This window comes from Lathyrus oleraceus, chromosome 5, assembly GCF_024323335.1.
Source record: "Lathyrus oleraceus cultivar Zhongwan6 chromosome 5, CAAS_Psat_ZW6_1.0, whole genome shotgun sequence".
In the NCBI taxonomy this organism is placed as follows: Eukaryota; Viridiplantae; Streptophyta; class Magnoliopsida; order Fabales; family Fabaceae; genus Lathyrus; species Lathyrus oleraceus.
Genome location: NC_066583.1, coordinates 4,566,165 through 4,571,632, shown reverse-complemented (window position 1 = coordinate 4,571,632; position 5,468 = coordinate 4,566,165).

Here is a 5,468-nt window from a genome sequence, read left to right as displayed (position 1 = left end):
TATCTTTTGAGGTATTTACCGAATGAACACTATTTTATTTTCTCTTGCTTCAATCTTTTCTTTATTGCACACTTTATGAAATTATTCTATTAAAGAATAATTTATAACTTTAATAGTTATAAACTTAATTGTGCAAAGAGAATATCATATGCTAAATTTTCGACAAAGTCACCTAATTGACGAAACTATAGCGCTTTAGCAAGATTAAATAGTTTCATAATGTGCTTCTAATATTTTCTTTCATAACCTGCTTGTAATATTTTATTTACTTAATAATATTAATGAAAATTCATCACTCCAATGAGAGTTAGCCTTTTTCTTTATTGATTTAGAAACACCAGAATTTAAGCAAAGATAATATGACAAAATTTATCTCATCTTAAATAACACCTCTAATGTCTCTTGCTTGCAAAATTTTAAGATCATAAAACTATACATAAACTATATTATTTTATAGAGAACAAAAAAATATACTCACCAAAATACCAAGTGCATAATTCATGTCAATTCTTTAGAAAATAATATCATTTTCTAGTGATATTTTGTTACAATGATCAAAAACTGACAATTAATATTGATAAACAATAGATTCTTACAATTGTCACATATTTACCTTATATGTGTGAGTGCAATCAAATAAACACTTAAAATATTTACACTCATACAACATCACTATTTATATATCAATAAATTATTATATAAACATTCACCTTTACTTATAAATTAAAAGAATTAAACAAGATACCAAAAACACCATTAATTCTCAATCTTTGATTGCAAAAAATTAACTGTAAACGCTACTCTCACGCAATGATCAAACATTAGTAATAAGTCTAATCAGATAATGGATGTCTTTGACATCAATTATTATCCACATAGATAAAATTAATAATTTGGTTGACCATAACAGTTTGAATGCACAATTACACACCACATCTTTTGTAAATTTGATTGAATCAAATTTACATAACAAAGATTACTTTTCTAACTTATTGTATTAACCAACTCAACCAAAATTACAAGACATTTTGATAAGTTAAAGGGGGAGAGTCTTAAATTTATAACGTACTTTTCGCAAATGTAAGTTATAATTATTTAGGATGCTCTCAATAATAATAATAATATTTATTGACAATCCTTATGGATTTATACAAATTGCATGATAACAAAATAATATTATTGTATAAAACCTAGATAAACTCAAATAACATAATAATGCTAAATGTATAATTTTAAATAAGATAAATATTAAAGATTTATATATCCAAAATAAATGTTAAATAAATTCACATATACACTAAATAATTCTTTAAATAAATTATTTTAGAATCAATAAAATAAGTTCTAAAATCCAAAATATCCATAATTTAAAAAATTAAATCTTTATTTTTATCTTATAATTTTGAGAGAAATTAAAAATATTCAAAAAAAACATAAATAATATATAATAACTAAATATATATTAAATAAATTAGTATTTGTTTTATCCCTCAAAATCTAAATTTATGTGTAGATTTTATGTGAATCAAATTGAAAGATAAAATAAAAATAAAATAAAATAATTTGGTAATAAAAAGTGTTGAAAACCAAAATTTTTAAATATATATATATATATATATATATATAACTCAGACATTAAGGGTCAATAATATCTGGCAACCCCTCTCATTGAGGCTTCTCATGAAAGTATTTACTTATGTCAAAAGCACACCCCATCCCTCGATAATAAATGTCGAATTATTTATATCTTACACTCTAATTGAGTCATAAAAGATTTCTATAATATAGTCTTAACTCTGAGTGTTCCTAAAGTAAAATTCAATCTCAAATAATCATATATTAAAAACATTTCGTAGAAAGATCAATATATTAAACAATCAATCAACAAGCAGAATGTACACGACATATAATACATACATTCACACCTAATTTCCTTTTTTTTCTTAAACACATTTAATGACATCAATCCACAATACTCAATTGCACAATATCAAAGTACTTTCACTTTATTCCAATTATTTTATATTTTAATTTAACATAAAACAATATTTTTTAATTATCTCAAATTCATATACATGTTCATTTTTTTATAGATTTATTTTGTCTCAACCTCTTTAAAGAATAGAGAATTTCAACATATCAATAACAATAATAGAAGCTACAACATACATAAACTCCGACAAAAATTTAATACAACCAAATTACGGATGGAAGCAATAAATATAATAAATAAATTTATAAAATCAACAAAAATGAAGAGTATTTAATTAAAGACAATTAATTCTAATATTATTTATGTATAAAAAAATATTTATAAAATAAACAATTAAACTAGGGAGATAGAAACAAGTAACTATAATAGGTCGATAGAAATAAATAATTAAAATATAACTATTTATACACATAAAGTAAATTATTCACTAAATAATAAAATTTACTAAAAATATAAATGTATTACACATAAATATACCGGGATGTTACAACTATGGTTCCCAATAAACCGTATTACAAGCAAATTATCTCTTTTCTCTATTTGAAGAGAATTTAAGGTATTAAGAATATCGGATGAGAAAGATTCACAAGTCAACAAATGTCAATCACTTGTCTCTACACTTTTGTGTTTTAGGATTTCCCTTGTTTCCTAAAAAGCTTTTTCCTCGTATATTCGTCAATGTATTCCTATAATCCTTAATAGATTAATATGTCTTAGAAACTGATATTATGTTTATACGTGTTCATATGCTTGTTTCACTTCCACATTAAATTATGATTAAAGTTTTTTTTTTTTTTATTTTTGAGCATGCCTTGTATATATATTAATTTCTTATTTCTTAAATTAATTTTAACCATTAGTATTAGAGCGAGTCTTTATGTTTTGATTTATTAATATGGGTTGTGAGATATGTAAAAAAAACATATGTTTGTATTATATATATCTTCTCCCAATTTTTTTATAAATTCATATTTGAAATATTAAAAATGATTGTGAATATGTTAATATTGATATATAATGGTATATAAGAGAATTATGTAAATCAAATTTATTTTATGTGTCTTGATTTTCCTAATTGAAAGTTTAATTGTGTTTTTATCAATAAATGACAAATGATTCAGCAAATCACATGAGTTATGATTTTTATTCTTTAAATATATATGAAGATATTATTACTATTTTTTATTACGTATCTATAATTAAAATATAAATAATAATTTTGTATGCGGTATAAAAAATATATTTGAATTTGAATACGAAACTTTGGATTTTAATTTTAATGACAACTATTTCGAGTAATTTTGAAATTCTTTATTTATGAAGTTTAATTTGGGTATTTTTTGAAAATTCACTATTAATGTAGGTATGAATTTCATAAAAAAATTTAAAAAATATTATTTTTATTTTCTTTTTTTATGGTTCAATTAGATTTATTTTTTCATTGTAATCTTTTTTTCTGTCCATAATTAAGGATTGTTCTGTATATAATTCAAATTCATAAATATTTTCTATATATATATATATATATATATATATATATATATATATATATATATATTAGATTTAATTATTAGATTTAATTCATATTTAAGTTTGTTAGATATTAGATTTAAATATTAGATTTGATTCATATTTAAGTTTGTTAGATATTAGATTTAAATATTAGATTTGATTCATATTTAAGTTTGTTAGAGGCTTATAAATAGGGTGTCAATCATTGTAACTTTTAATCCTTTTTGTAGCCATCATTCTCTGAATAAGAATATTTCCATTCATCATATATTCTACCTTTGCACCAACAATTGGTATCAGAGCCTGGTTCGGATTCATTGGGAAACACGGGAAACACGAGTGAACGTGAGGTCTTGTGTGTTTGGTTTTGATTCTTAGATTCGTGTTGAATCTTGAACAAAATCTGATCAGAATTTTAATTCTGTGGGTTGGGAAACACTGTGTGAGAAATCTGAGTGTACTGTGCAAGGTAGAAAGATGAACGGAAACGGCAACATGAACACCAAACTTCCAGTATTTGACGGTAAAAACTGGAATCGTTGGATGATCCAAATGCGTGTACTGTTCGGTGCTCAAGATGTTCTAGATCTTGTCACTGATGGTTATGTTCCGGTAGCAGCAGATGCGACGGATGAACAGAAAAACGCGCAGAAGGAAGTAAGGAAGAAGGATCAGAAAGCATTGTTCTTCATTCATCAATGTGTTGATGTAAATGTGTTTGAGAAGATTGCAGATTCAACGACAGCAAAGGCTGCGTGGGACACACTGGTTAGATGTTATGGTGGTGACGCATCAGTGAAGAAGGTGAAGCTTCAGTCCTTGAGAAAGCAATATGAGAATCTCAACATGAAGAATAATGAGAAAGTTTCTGAATACATCTCCAGAGTGATTCTGATCACTAATGAGATGAAAGCGTGTGGAGAAACTCTTTCTGAAGAAACAATCATGGAGAAGGTATTGAGATCCCTTACCTCTCAATTTGATTACATTGTGGTAGCAATAGAACATTCCAAAGATCTGAGCACCATGAGAATTGAAGAGCTGCAGAGCAGTCTAGAAGCGCAAGAGTTGCGTTTGACTGAGAGAACTTCTGAAAGGGAAGTAGAGCAGCAGGCTCTGAAAGCAACTTCTGATAGGAGGTATCAGAAGCAGTCAGAACCCAGGAGAAGATCTGATGGTGGTCAGAAGTCAGAAAGCTCAACCTCTGATAGACAAAAAAATGCTCAGAAGGGAAAAGAGAAGTATGACAAGAAGAAAATCCAATGTTACTGCTGTAAGAAGTTTGGTCACTTTGCTAGAGACTGTTGGTCAAACAAGGAGAGAAAATCAGAAGAAGCAAATATAGCCAGAAGTTCTGATGACGAATCTGTGCTATTGATGGCCTCTGAATCTGATGATATGGATCTGATAGACTGGTGGTATATGGACACTGGTTGTTCAAATCATCTTACTGGAAACAAGAAATGGCTGGTTGACTTTGACTCTGAAAAGAGGACAAAGATCAGATGTGCTGATGACAAATATCTTAATGCAGAAGGTATGGGAAATGTCAGAGTGACTCTGAACAATGGGAAAACAGCATTGATTCAGAACGTGTGGTATGTACCTGGCATCAGAAGCAATCTGATGAGTGTGGGACAATTAATTGAGAAAGGTTTCTCAGTTACCATGAAGGACAATCTTCTGAAGCTGTACGACTGTAATCAGAAGTTGATTATGGAGTCAGAACAGGGAAGGAATAGAACATTCAAGGTGAATGTCAGAACTGCAGACTCAGAATGTCTTAGTGCAACAAGTGCTGAGAAGGAGAGTGAGCTGTGGCACAGAAGATTTGGTCATTTGAATTTCAGAAGCTTAAAACATCTGAATTCAAAGAAGTTGGTACATGGAATTCCTGCAATTAAGAAGCCTGAAAAGTCATGCAAAGTTTGCATGGAAGGAAAACAACCACGATTGCCATTTG